Genomic DNA, 14,401 nt, shown 5'->3' on the forward strand with positions numbered 1-14,401 from the left:
ACCGAAAATTTAAAGTACCCAGGATTAATATGCTAAAGACATGGACAAAAACCTGAATTTGATTCCCCAGCACTGAAAAATCAAAAGGAGGAAAGAAAGAAAGAAAAAAGCTAATGACTCCAGTGGATAAGTGGGTAGCATGTAAGCGTAGACAGGTAATATAAGAAGAGAGATTGGAGACTCTAGAAGGAATCAAAAGCTAATGCTGGAACTCAAAAAATCACTGTAACAGCCAAGTGTGATGGCGCACACCCGTAATCCTAGTACTCAGAGGCTCACGAGTTCTATCTTAGCCTGGGCAACATAGAGAAGTAGAGGGACCCTGTCTCAAAATATAAAATAAGAGGGCCAGGGATTTAGCTCAGTGGTTCCACTGCCTGCCCTGCAAGCTCAAGGACCCAAGTTTGACCCCCGGTACCAAAAGAAAAGAGAACTATTCAAAATATAAAATAAGAAAGGGATGTCGATCAGTGACAAGTCCCTGGGATCAATATCCAGCACCTCAAATAAACAGACAAAAAGTCACAACTGTGTAACAAAAATAAAGAATGCCCCTGAATGAATCAGCATACTGGACACAGCTAAGGAAAGAGTCAGTGGGCTTGAAGATACAGAAATAAGAATTTTCTAAACTGAAATATGAGGAGAAAAGACAGTGAAAAAACTGAAAAAATCTTCAAGAACTACAGAACAATTGTAAAGGGTATGACATATGTGTAATGAGTATTATAAGGAAAAGAAAAGACAAAAAAATATTTGAAGTTATAATGGCTGAGAATTTTTCAAAACTAATGATAGATACCAAACCACAGATCCAGGAAACTCATAGGAAAATACAGGCAAATACCAAAAATACCTTTGCTTAGACATACAATATTAAGAAAAATCAAAGACAGAGAAAATCATGACAGAAGCCAGAAGAAAAGCACATGTAAATATGGTACATTGGCACAAAGACAATAATTATATCAGACTTCTCTTCAGAAACTATACAAGTGAGAAAGAACAAAACCACCAACCCAGAATTCTGTCTTTGGGAGAAATTATCTTTTGAAAGCTAAGTAAAAATTTTCTCTGACAAACACTGAGGAAATTTGTTGCCAGTAGATCTGCCTGTCAAGAAATATTTTTTTAAAAAACATTCTTTTATTGGTACATTTTAGGTATACAATATGTTTACATTTATCATTGGGTGCTTGTACCTGTTCCTGATGTATCTTGGTTCTTATTTTTTCCCCATTACCTGTGCGTCCTTCACCCCCTCCACCCTTTCCTATTTATATAGATTTCATTTCCATTTTTTTTTCTTTTCTCATAATTTTTCCTTTCCCTTTTTTCCTTTCCCCTTCCCCTCCCACCACCCCTACACCTTTGGACCTTTTAATATTTCAAATTATCAATTATTCATTTTAATCTGTCAAGAAATATTTAGAGAACATTTAGAGAGAAGGAAAAGAGGGGCTAGCAACTCAGTTCTGCATAAGGAAGGGAAGAGTGTTAGGGAAAGAAAGACAGAGGGGCCTGTTGGTGGCCTCTGCTGAGGTCCTGTACCACTGTGGACATAGGGGCCACTGTGCATTGTGACCTTTGGCAGCCAACACATTTAAACATGATGGGCATAGTGAGTTCATAGTGAGTGCTCTGGCCCACGGTAAGAAGGAATCCACTCTGAAGAAACTGGGCAAACTCTGAATAAGAAATGAAAATATGATGAAAGCCATCTTCCCCTTATCTTTAAAAATAATAATTTATTTTCTCTTGTGCAAAGGAAACACTTTCATTATAGAATCATCATGCCAGTTCTGGCATCATTTTGAGGCTAATTCAGAGTGTTTAAGCGTAGACATTATAAACTCCTAGAAAGCCAAAACTTATTATAGCTTTTCAAATTAGAAATGAAAACACTTCTGAAGCATCCTGTCGGTTTTATTTTCTAAGAAGATAAATGTTGATTGCTATAACCCAAAGAAACTAAAAGACCTTGAGCATCTCTCCCATTCATTCATTCATTCATTCATTGAAAGAGAAAAGAGTTCTTTGAGACCAAAAGTTAGGAATCCAGTGTGGATTATCTCTTACTTTGGCCCATTTCTTGCTAGGACCTCAAGTGGAATCGCTGCTCTGAATTTTCCCTTCTGGGCCTAGGTATTTGGTCCTTTTAACCCAGGAACCTGAATTTTTTTAAATTGGTGGTTAAAACTGAAGCTTCTTATATTTATCAAATATTGGTTTCTTTACTGATAAGTGTAGAGGTAGCTATCACGCTTATAATAAAAGGTTTATAAACACTGAGAAGTGAGGCTGGAATCATGAATCGGGGCAGCACATGAGGTTATGTCACTTGTTGGGCCACAGCACTGCCATTCCAGTCTTGATTTGTCATTTCTGTGTTACCACAATTACTTCTGTTTTTCCCCTCATGATTTAACATTCAAACTGGGGGTGTGGGGGTCTAGATGGAGCTTGGGTTTAGAATGCATGAGGCCCTGGGTTCAATCCCCAGCACCAGAAATAAGTATTTGCCGATATACCTACATAACTAGATAACTAAAAAAAAATAAATAAAAACAAATGTATGCACTCTGGAATCAATAGGTAAATTGAATACAGTTATATTTGTTTATTGGCTCAAAGGGCAACTTTGTCTGTAATCTGATCATTTTCTTAGCAACTACACTATAATTTAAAAAAATAGCTCAAAGGTTATATCGTTAGCAATATGAACAGCAAGTGTATCCTCCAAAATCCTGTAGGAAAGGAAAGCCACGCTTTTATGAACTGGAGACCAAGGGGAACAAAGGTAGCAACATAGAAAGCAGGAACATAGCTTCTAATCTGTGTGTGTCCTCAGGTGCTTGGCGAGGTCTGGCTTTCAGCTAACGCCTCCCACACTCCCTGAAAACGCAGGGCTTCTCCCCTGGGGCTGACCTGTGGGCAACCTTGACACTTGACTTCTCATGGATGCCTTGTTCACGCTCCATTCTTGACACATGCAGTTGTCACGTGTTCTTCCCCCATGCAAAATTTGCTTGTGCCTCTGGCTCCACTTCCTGGCCCCTTCTAAGCTCTTCACCCGTCACTCCCTCACCTCCCCATCCCCTGCTTGACCTCTGGGTGAGCTAGAAAAGGCCTTGGAAGTCTCCCTTGCTTCTGTGTGTTTCTGTGCCTCTTTGTGCCTTCCTTGAAACTCCTGACCCCCTCTTTGTCATTCCAGCCATGTGGATCAGAATGTTCTTGCCACTGAAGCTGATGCACTGGACAGTGACCCCCTGGCTTGTGGGCTTGGAGATGTTCCTGGGCAGATCTGAGAGTAGTGACTGTGTTCGACATGTTGCCTGAGGAAATTCCTACTGGAGAAGGGCAGAGTGCACCAGGCGCAGGAATGGATTTCTGGCTTTGTATCTGCTCTTCCTGCTGTGTACTGGTTCTTCTGCTTGCTGCCATGTTTGATGCCCAGCTTCTGGGCACACACTCGATCAGCAACTCACAGCCCAGCCTAATGACCTTGTGGTGTGGTGGAACATCTGCCCATGGTGTTGAAAGACCACCAGTTTTTGCTCCTCCGAATTCCAGGCACAGTGTACATACCTCATCCAGTTAGCCTGGGATTTGTTCTTTCCATCCACCTATTCATGGCTGTTTCTTCCTTTGGTGATCATCCAGGAGTATTCACTCTTGGCTGTCTCATAGGGGTCAAAGTGCAGACCCAGCAGCAGCTCGATGTCTCATTCTACACTCCAAGACCAGGCTGAAGGTTGCTGGACTCAGCCCATGGGTAGCCTGAGGTCTGAGCGGTTGGGATGCCCCTTGTGTATACCGTAGTATCCTTTAAAAGCTCAGGGGACCCACGAGCAGCACAACTGTTGATGAAGGAGTCCTGGAATTTCTTACAATAGAGGTGGTCATCCTGGGGCTTGCTGACGTCTTCATATGCATTTTCTCCCAGGATATACACATCTTCAATCTCAGTCCTCCTGGGTCCTAAGATGGAGAACAGTAGAGTGAAGGTGAGAATCAGGAGCCTTTCTCCCTGTTTCTTCAGAACTAGAGCAGGGAGGGATCGGAGGGAATGGGATGGGGTCACGGCCCTCCAGGCTGGTGTTGCTATCCCGTGCCTGGACCCCAGAGGTGGCTGGGATGCTAGTGCAGCTGGAGGATCCCTGAGCCCAGGATGGGTCAGAGGCCAGCAGCTGGCACAGGGAGCATCCTGTGGACACTCGACGTCCCAGGAGCCTCTGCCTAGGAACCCAGAGGTCAGTGGGCAGCATGGGGCCTCGGGCAGCTGTGTCCGGGCTGAGTAGCTGGTCTCCCAGATACCAGCCCAGGGAGGAACGGTGTTTCCATGGTAAGAGTCTTCAGAGACCCTTGGGCTGAGGGAATTGGTTTTCTCAGGTGGGGAATATTTGAGGTCCTTTGGGGCAAGGGAATTTGGGTTTCTCGGGTGGGGAGTATTTGGAGTACCTCAGGTTGAGGGAACTGGGTTTTGGGGTGATGGGTATTTACAGAGACTTAGGTTTGAGGGAACAGACATTTCTTGGGTGGAGAATATTTGCATCCCTTGTGCTGAGGGAATTGAGGTTTCTCCCATGGGGGATATTTGGGGTCACTTAAGGTAAAGAAATGGGTTTCTTGGGTGGAGATACTTGGAGATTGTCAGAATGAGAGAACTGGGTTTTCCCCCGTGGTGGGTTCTCGCAGATTGAGAAAACTTGGGTTCTTTCAGACTGAAGAAATTTAGGGTGCTCAGAGAAGAGTTGGGATTCATGGGGCAAAATGTCTTTGGGGCCCCTTGAGATGCATGCATTTGGGATTTGAAGAAGGAATCTTGGGGTCCTAGGACATGGAGAGGACTCTTAGGGGACTCTGGGACTGAGGCATTGGTCTCCGGGAGAAAGAGTCCAGGCCTCTCATTTGGGACACTTGGCCTCTCTATGCTGACTATTCAGGGTTCTCAAGTGGAGGGGGGTTGGGCTCATAGCCTCCAGTGTTTGGGGCTGAGCCTGTGGGGATTTAGTGTTCCTCTGGTTGAAGCCCTGGAAGCTGACAGCTTTGTGGTCTCATGCTGGAAGGATTTGAGTTGCTCCAGGTGAGCTGATTTGGGGTCCCTCAAGGTGCAGGGTTTGGGTGTGTCTTGGGGCTGAGGGAACTGGGAGCTTTCCAGGGGGAAGGGACCTAGCGGCTTTTAGGCTAAAACTGAAAGGTCTCGGGCTGGGGATTTAGCTCAGTGGTTCTGCCGCCTGCCTCGAAAGCGCAAGGTCCTGAGTTTGATCCCTAGTACCAAAAAAAAAAACAACCAAAAAACCCCCCAAAATTGAAAGATCTCACTGAAGGTTATGAGGGCTTCATAAGCCTGGCACAGGTTCCAGACCTGTCAGTGTTTGGCCTCCTGGAGCTGCCCTCCTGAACAGGAAAGCTGAATGTTGCTGAGCACAGTTACTCTTTTTTTTCTCTACTTGTGTTTTTTAAAAAAAATTTTATTTTCCCCCATTATTTTTTGTTTTCTTATTTTTTATTTTCTTTCTATATTTTGGGTTTTTTTTTATTGCTCTGAAAGTTTTTCATCTCAGTTCACTTTTTCTTTTTTTTTTTCAACTTGTTAAGATCAAAGTGAAATAAAAATACAGACTAGTCTCCAATAAAATAATTTGGGAATAACCTAGAATCTGCATGCATAGTTCATGGAAGCCTCTGGTGTGTCCAGAAAAGAGAGACTAGGCTAGGCTTTTATCAGGACAGAGAAATCTGTGTAAGTTATTTAGAACAAAAGTTCACTGACACATTTGGTGCTTGTGGGAGCTGACCAGGTCCAAGCGGCCAGGTGGCAGCTACTGTGATGAGCTGGTCTTCAGGTCACAGCTGGCAGTTCTACCGGCAGTTGCTACATGAGAACAGTCTTGAAGATAGGTCAGACTCTTTTGATGCTTTGGTTTTGTGAGTTAGTTCCTGGAGCAGGTGTCCTCCACCTGTTTCCCGTACTTTCCCATTGTCCCCCACTCTGTTTGAGTGGGACATGACAGTGCTATCTCCATTCTGAATACTGAATTTTCACAGTATATCCAGTAGGGCACCTGCAGCATGGCCTCATACCCATCTCTGGTTGGGAGGAGACCCATATGGACAGTTACTGACCCCTGGAGACCGTTGGCAGCCATCAAGGTGAGGCAGGCCTGGCACGTCCTACCTGGGACTGAGGTAACATTTAACACAGCTTCTCCAACCTCCAGAGACCACACCTGAAGTCCAGATCACAGGAGTCTTGAGTCACCCGGACTTTGGGAAGCTGTTTGAGACCCAGAAAAGACTCTACCTGGTTGGAGATTGCACTAGTAGAGTGAGATGTTTGATTTCTTAGCTGGCTGCATGAGAAAGAGGCTCAGAAAAGACTCTCCCAGTCGGTGCTGCTGTGCAGGGCCACTGTCAGGAGGGTGTTTGTCCATGGAGACCTCAGGCCAGAGAACTTGCTTTTGGCTGCTGACCTGAACATCAGGGTTGCAGACTTTGGCTTCAGGAAGGAGTTCACCTTTGGCAAACAAGCCGGATACTTTCTGGCGCAGTTCCCCTCATGCTGCCCCAGAACTCAGGGTCAGACCCGTGATGGCCCAGGGGTGGATATGGGGTGCCTGGGAGTCAGTCTATACCATGGTCACCAGCTCCCTGCCTTTCCTTAGAGAGAAATTCTGGAAGCTGTGCTTATAGGTGCTGAACAAAACATACAGTATTCCTTTCTTTATATCCAAAGGGCATGAAAGCCCTATTGATTCATGGTCCTCATTCCCAGTGAGAAAGGGATTTTAGAGGAAGTCCTTGGGTACCCATGGGTAAATGTGAGCCATGTGAGGCCTTACTTCAACCCACTCCCTGATTGTCATGCCTTTCCAGTCTGAGTTGATGCCATGCATGGGCTATGAATGGGGCCACATTCATGACTCATTAGCAGGCAGGAGTAGGAAGAAGCAGTGGCCAGCTCTCTGCTTCTGGGCTGTAAAACACCCCAGCTGGAGGGCCACACCATCACCAAGAAGCCCCTGCCTTCAGCTGACTCCTCCAGCTGCTGCAGTTCTTTCTCATCTGTGAGACAGAGTCTAGAGTTGCTGTCAGCTCAAACCAGCACATCTGCCATTCCCTCCTTACTGGGTTCTCTAACCAGGAACTCAGCATCTTAAGGAGGACCAGGAGTCCCAGGAGAACAGCTGAAGTGCCTGTTAGTTCCTTCCCTGGGCTGGAGATGAAGACCGCCTTTCCCTAGCACAGCCTTCCAGCATAGTACTGTGATCTCCTCTTCTACCCGTAGCACCCGCATCAGCAGTGGAGTCTCAAACAGAACCAGTTGCTCTTATGCATCCTTCAGAAGAAACTCTCTCTATGTCAGGCAGCTATGGTTGAGACCAAAAGAATTTTCTGGAAGGGGTGAGCTAGACTTACCCTCCGGCAGTAGCCAGGACCAATGGGGCCACTGGGAAGTTCTACACCTTCCTCTGTAAGCACCTGAGTTGTCTGGGTTGCCTCCGGCATGTAGCTGCAGCGTGGAGCCATCAAGTGTTTCTTGGTGGGCTGCCAAGGCAGGGGCGAATATGGGGAGGTCAGGCTGGGTTTCCTGCACCTCACAAGGAAAGCTCCTGAGCTCATGCACTCAAAGGACATGATGCAGAAGGTGGCCATGTGCCGACAGCTGTGAGTAGGAGTCCTGCAACAGGTCAGGTCCACGTTGTGTCCCTGTGTGCATGTGTGTGCCATACCCAGCCCGGAGGACTTGGTTCAGGGTTGGACGGCAGCATGCACACCGCCCTGGTTCTCGCCATCGATTCATTTTAACAGGCTGCCTTGCTCCTCCATTGCATTCAAAAGCATCATGGCCAGAACAGCTGGTAGACATCAGTGTAAAGCACTGCCAGGAGCTGCCCGGGACCTAGAAGAGATCTCAGGTCCTTTCCCCAGACAAGTCCCTCCACCCTCTCCTGGGGGAAACTCCAGAGACTGTGCTCCTCTTCCCAGGCTCTTCCTCTTCTGTCTTTGTGGGGGAGAGGAAGTGGTTTTGTAGAAATAAACACAATAAAAACCTTAATTGGTGAACAGTTACAGCTTATTTTCTGAGTTGCTTTTAATGATGACTTGTAGGAAGCAATTACTGACTTAGTGGTTTTGGTTTATGTTTGTGTTAGAGAACATAGGGTTGTTACTTCCTTGACTAGTTTGCTAATAATGACATTAATGCCAGCAAATAACAATAGGATTTACTATTGGCCAAAGACTTTCTATACTAATCCAATTCATCTGAGCCACAAGTCTGCATTTAACAGATTAAGAAACATAGGCAGCAGTAGTTTCTTGAAAATCAGAGAGCTTTGGAGTGGCAGATCTCATGTCATGTGAGCTTGTACTGTCGCCTCAGTAATGTTCAGCCCCCCTCAGCTAAAGCCTGTAGAGCTCCAGTTCTGACATCCTTTTGAGGTCGGTTATACAGCTGGCTACTTTTTATTTGTGGGTTCTGGATCCATGGATTCTGTCAACCTCAGATCAAATATATTTAAAAAACATTGTGTCTACATTGAAGTATAGATTTCCTTTGTCATTGATCCCTAAACAATACAACAATTGACATAACAGTTACAATGTATTAGGTATTATAAGTGATTTGAGGTATGGTCCTGTGTTGCTCAATGACAGGGATGAGTTGTGTGAAATGCTTCCTATGTGATTTGTCACTGTGGAAACAGCATAGAGCACTCTTACACAAACTAAGATAGCTACAATGTCACCACTTGATAAAATCTATGGGACTGCCATCAAATGTTGACCAAAACATTATGCCAGTCATGACTATGTGGGAAGATATGAGTAGGTTGCATGAAAACACTGCATGGTTTTATATAAAGGTCTTGCGAATTTGTGCCTTTTGACATCCTCAGGGCGTCCTGGAACTAATTCCCTGTGAATATCAAGGGCTGACTGTACTGTTTCTTTAGTGGTAACTCAAAATCGTGAGGCATGAGACAACCTACCACTTTCTGTGTCCATTTTCAGTGCTCTGTGTAACTTAATTTTTCCTGTTTCCCTAAGTCCTTTTCTGCTTGAACAGGGTACAGTCCTTGGTTACAGATTCTACCATGGACATGTGAGCAAAACCTGAAGGTGTCTAGGCCTCTGGAAATACTAAGCGTGTGTGGGACCCGATGTTTCCCGGTGCATGGTGCCTTGCAGGTCTTTGGTGCACACCTTGGCCCCTGGTGTTGCACCTGTAGGAGGAGCCCGATCAGATCTGAAGCAGGGTGTTGGCAGGAAGTGGTCTCCATGTCCATCCTGTCCCCAAGTTTTATGAGGTAGATGACAAATGTGGAGTGATGCCTTTAGGAGGAACATCTCTTGTATATTTCAAATCCCTTTATTACACTAGAAGAGTCCAGATGATTTAAGAATGTGAAAATTAATTTATCCAAGTGATTAATATTTTGACATTCAAGAAGGTCTTAGGAACTGGATGTGTCTATAACATGTATAAGAAGTATTCGCCAAAGAAGTGCATTTATTGGGAAGGTACTATATACACTTTCATGGTGCTAGAGCTAGCAAGATTGAGTAAAATATACTACTTGTCCTTAAGGATCAAATATATTTGCAGATTCATTCAGAAGCATTTATTCAGCATCTTTATATGCCCAGCGTCAAACAAATAATAAAGAATTATCTCTCTACTTTGGTTTGTTGAGTGGTGAAGATAAGTATTCAGAGGGGGCACTTAACCCAGCCTGTGGTGTAAAGTGTCTTAGTTCATTGGAGATGCTGTACTAAGACCATAAACTGGGGTTGGCTTGTGAGCTGTAGAAGTTTACTTGTCAGACCCTTAGAGGCTAGGAAGTTTAAGAGCAAGGTGACAGTAGATTAGGTATCTGGTGAAGAACCGTTTCTCATTGATGCCACATTCTAGCTTTGCCTTCACCTGGTATAAAAGGCAAGTTAGAGCTGTGGTTTCTCTTTTATAAGAGCTTTAATCCCCTTCACCTATTTACCTCCCAGAAAACCTAGTTGCTCATGCTAGCACCTTGGGAATATGGATTTCAGCATATGAGTTTTAGAGGACACACACATTCACACCACAACAGGAAGTAGCTAAGTTTTTAAAGCCAAAGCTACATAAGAGTTAATTCTTATTGGGCCACGGTTTTAGCTCAGTGGCACTTCATCTGCCTCATAAGTACAAGGTCCTGAGTTCAATCCCTGGTACCAAAAAGTCAGTTCTTACCTATGTTGGAAACGCAAGGGTTACCACAGACAGCATATGTCTTGGACATCAAAGAAATAAAAAGCAACGGGCTTTTCCTGATTGCACAGAGCTTCTGTTCTTAGGTCTCCTGTACAGATGGTCATTGTTACAATTCCTCCTGTTGTTACTACGTATCTCCCAAATGTTAGGTCCCATAAGCGGATTGATCTGCATTTTTCTTGCTGCTCCTAAGGTTTTAAGATCCTGTATGTAAAAAGATGAGATTACAGCTCATTTCAGATAGTACTTTGGGCTTCAAGTGTTCTTGCACTGTTCGTACACATAGCCATTATGACGTGTGTAGGATGGACAATATGTGGACGAGAGAAGAGGGCGGGAAACAGATGGAGCTGGGGTGTGGGACGTGTTGAGGAGGGGAAGTTCTTGTGTTGTCCTTCCTTACAGTAACTAATTATGGACTCTAGTTCTTTTAGGAGACAAAGTTAAGATTCTGCAAGGGTGAAGAGGGGAGGGCATTCACATAGGGACATACAAAGATTGAGTTCTGTACTGTGCTTTATGGTATCTACTTCATCCCCACTGAATACGGGATTTCTATGTTCAGGAATCATTTTTATATCCATAAAGAAATCTGTTATGTAATTTGCTTAACTTTGAGGAGTTTATCTTGTCTCCAAAATAAAATCTGATTGGACATTTGAACCTCCAGGGACCATGTTCTTGGAAGATGCAGAGTAAGGTTACCAAGTGCAGTTGAGAGAATCAGATGGCTCTTTACTGAGAACAAATCACACATTGCCTTTGTCACCTCCCTGCCTCCCGAGACCGTCACACAGAGGGACTGCCCTGCAGAGACCATCACCCGGGCACACACTACCCTGCTGCAGGAAGGAGTTTGTTCGCAAGCGCTGGCACACAGCTGCTTCCTTGTACTTCCTGCGGCCCTCGCAGTTGGCAGATCTAAGAAATGTGAGCATTTATCAAAAAACACTTTCACTTTGAAATGTTCCTTGTTTCAGTCCAGTCCTTTTGGTAGAAAAGCAGTGTTTAGCCTTGCTGGGCTCCTGTACAGATCCACAGCACGGCAGCCCCCTTTCGGTTCTCACCCCAGTGTAAACGCCAGCCCTGGTGGAAGCTTCTCAAGTCTCTTTCCTCCTCCTCCATCAGGCGGGGAGGGCGTGCTGCACACCGCGGCCCGAGGCTTTGGGGCGGATCTGTTCCCCGCGTGCGGGCGCAGACGAAGAACTGGGGGCGCCGCAGGGTTCATCTTCTCCACGCTGAGCGCACCCAGCACGGTGCCGCCCCGCCCTGTCCCTTCGGGCCGCGGTGCAAAGGGAAGGCCTGGCCTCCGCTGCTGAGCCTGCCTGGGCGCCTGGGCGCCCCCGTGCGGGACCCTTCAGCCGCGGGCAGCCTCCGCGCTGCGCGATCCAGTGACCCCTCAGCCCCTGCAGAGCGGGAGCCCAGCGTCTCCGGTGCTTCCTGTGGGCACAGGCTCTTCCTAAGCTCGGCAGCAGGCTCCTCACAGGTATCAGCGAGCACTGTGCGGTGTGCTTACCGAGTTCACCCTGGGAAAACATGGTTCACTTGTTTAGGAAAGGGCCATAATTTATGCTCTTTGATTTAAAATTTCAGTGAATAGTTTTCTTAATTATTGTATACCTAAAGAAGGATGAAACACAAATGATCAGTGTTTGGAATATATGCAGTGCATATGATGGATAAATTAGTAAGCAAATAACACTCTAGAAGTAAAATCTCAGTAGTAAAAAGGAAGTACTGAAGATTAATAAGAATATAAAAAGCATTTAAACATCACTAAGATTACGAATGAATATGAAAGCATATATTTTTAAGCACCAGACTGGCAGAGATGGAAAGACTGGCAGAACCCGTGTGGGAGAGGCTTGGGACCACAGCTTGGGACGCTGCCCACCCGCTGACTCACCCTAACAGCTGGACAAACCCCGTTGGAGAGCGGCCGGGATGTTCTGGGCTCCATAGTTCAGCTCTCCTGGCTGTGCGCGGGGAGCCGCTCCCCACCCCCCAGCTCTACTGTGCAACTCCCTGGAGTCACTGAGGCCTGGCCCCGAAGCAGGCAGGTCCCCAGTGACTGCAAAGATGCTGCTTTAGGACAGAGGACGCGACGCGTCTCATCCTCCTGAAGCGAGTCGTTACCGTCTCGCCACGGCCCCGCGGCCACTCCGGACGCAGCCCCCCAGGGGTGCGCTGTGTGACCCTGGGCGGCCCTCGGGGTGGGCTCTGTCACCCTGCCTGGCACCAGCAGGCACAGGGACCGGGCGGGCCCGGGGCGCCTTCGTTTGCCTCTCACTGCATTCACGGAAGCTTCTGGGTCCCAGGAAGGCCACCCTCGGCCCTCCTTCCCTTTAGAGCTTGGGCCTGCAGCCCGGGGTCCACCTGGTGCTTCGAGTGCCGAGTGAACACCAGGGCTGGTGCTGTCAAACTCGCGGTGTTTCCTCGTGCAAGTGTCGCCAGATGGTCATTTGGGAAGCACAAAGTAATTGTGTTGTGGATTTTATTCCTGGAGGTTACATCTAGAATTAGAAACCTATTTACATAAACTGTACATTAATTTCCATATTATCCTGTGATAACTTCTATGAGAACTTAGAATACTCTTCTATGACTTCAAGCAGTTAGTGCAGCTAGACACTTTTGTAGCCAAACCTGGCATTAAGAGCATTACATACATTAATCATGAAATAGATTTGTAAAAATACCTTGATGATGGTAAATCAGCTTAGGTTGTTCAGAAAATGCAGCTGGCAGTAGCGGCTCCTCAAGTGTAATTCTTTAGGCTGGAGTGGCGTCTCGATTATCAAGCTGCAGGGGAAGAGTACCTTTATAACTTTTAGTGGAATTAACTAAGGAAGGAAGAGCATCTAACAGTAATTATCTTTTATTGTACAGTCACTGTGCTAATGCTGGCAAGGTTCTTTGTAGCCAATCCTGGTCTGAGTCCCTGATCGAATGCCAACTGCAGCCAACTCACCTGGCCAGCCTTCCCTGCTGGCCCAGGTCTCTCCTGTCCCAGTGGCCTCCCTTGGGGAGCCAGCCCACTCTGCTGAGCTTTTTCTAACCAGGCGCCACTTGTGGGGGACCTAGACCTCTTACTTTGTTCTCCCTGAGCCATGGGTGAACGAGGATGAGTCACAGACACGGAGTCAGCTCAGCATGTGGGCAGCCAGGGGTGCTCACCTCTAGCAGGCGGAGAAGCCTGAGGCCCTCCCTCACCTCGCTTTCATTCATCCGCTCAAGTGCGAGCAATCAGAGTAACACAAGAGTCACCTGCTTTCCAGTACCCGCTAGCACATTCTCAGGTAAACAACCTAACCTCAGCTGTCTTAACCTTTCCCTAACGTGCACTATGCGGTCCCCCAAGTGCAGCCTTCCTCCTTTGTGCTCACACAGGAGGCCAGTGAGGCCGCACTTCTCCTCTGGTCTCCCACAGTTGTAGTTCTACATTTATTCTATTATTTAATAAGAAATAGCCATTGTCTGGCAGTTTCATTTATGCAGAGATGAAACACACAGGAAACTTAGCATTGTGGATTTTATAGATGTGAAGATTTCCCTCAGAGTTTGCCATGGACATCACCTATGTAAGTGCGGGCCAGTTCTGATCTCCTTGCTCACTCCTCTTGAGTGAGTCTGCTAAATAGCCTGCCTCACTTGAAAGCAGAAAGCCAGGGGAATGGTGCCTAAACCCTCACTGTCATTCTCCTTGCATTGATTCCTACTCTGTAGGTTCCAGCGGGCGTTGATGCTGACCTGGGCTTTACTGAAATGATTAGCTTAGAAGAGGATACCAGATTTTTGGTTTTATTTCATGGTCGTGGGATATGTTTTAATTTCACCCAGAGACTACTCAGTCTTGCTCCCCCTCACTTGTGGATCATGTCATTTGAGGATGTTGTTGCAGGTAGTTTGTTAGAGAATGGTCTTTCAGAGCAGTCCTGTTGTCCCGGCAGTTTTGAGTATGAGTGATAGAAGGACAGGAGATACTGTTTTTTATATTTTCTATTTTTTCTCCTAAAAAACATTGTCTTTTCTCGCTGAATTGTCCTCTTCATTCACAGTATTGGGTCAGGGAAGACGAATAGTGTGAGATTCAGGAGACCCAGGTTCTGACTGAGCTCTGTTCTACAGACTTCCCTTCAGACT

General features: G+C 46.2%; 1 protein-coding gene and 1 long non-coding RNA gene across 26 annotated transcripts in view; one reads left to right on the forward strand and one right to left on the reverse strand.

The window, feature by feature from the left end:
• Positions 1-14,401, forward strand: part of Fars2 (phenylalanyl-tRNA synthetase 2, mitochondrial) — a 463,399-nt gene that overhangs the window by 56,597 nt on the left and 392,401 nt on the right. Inside the window, exon 1 of one of the 24 annotated variants that reach the window (XM_087181141.1) lies at positions 3,952-4,007. The exons of the other annotated variants lie outside the window; for them this stretch is intronic. The gene's annotated coding sequence lies outside the window, so the exon portion shown is untranslated. Of the gene's footprint in view, positions 1-3,951; positions 4,008-14,401 lie in introns of those variants that run through there. 24 annotated transcript variants of the gene reach the window in all.
• On the reverse strand, positions 9,618-13,465 carry LOC110349787 (uncharacterized). 2 transcript variants are annotated; one of them, XR_002396034.2, is made up of 4 exons: positions 13,352-13,465; positions 12,958-13,060; positions 10,238-11,784; positions 9,618-9,934 (listed from the first exon to the last, which is right to left on the reverse strand). It is a non-coding gene; the product is annotated as an uncharacterized LOC110349787 (long non-coding RNA). The 2 variants fall into 2 exon arrangements; XR_015439077.1 differs by having other exon boundaries at positions 9,618-11,784.

The sequence above is a fragment of the Heterocephalus glaber genome, unplaced genomic scaffold (genome assembly GCF_053883595.1).
Source record: "Heterocephalus glaber isolate CG9 unplaced genomic scaffold, H.glaber_assembly_v1.0 deba00001472, whole genome shotgun sequence".
In the NCBI taxonomy this organism is placed as follows: domain Eukaryota; kingdom Metazoa; phylum Chordata; class Mammalia; order Rodentia; family Bathyergidae; genus Heterocephalus; species Heterocephalus glaber.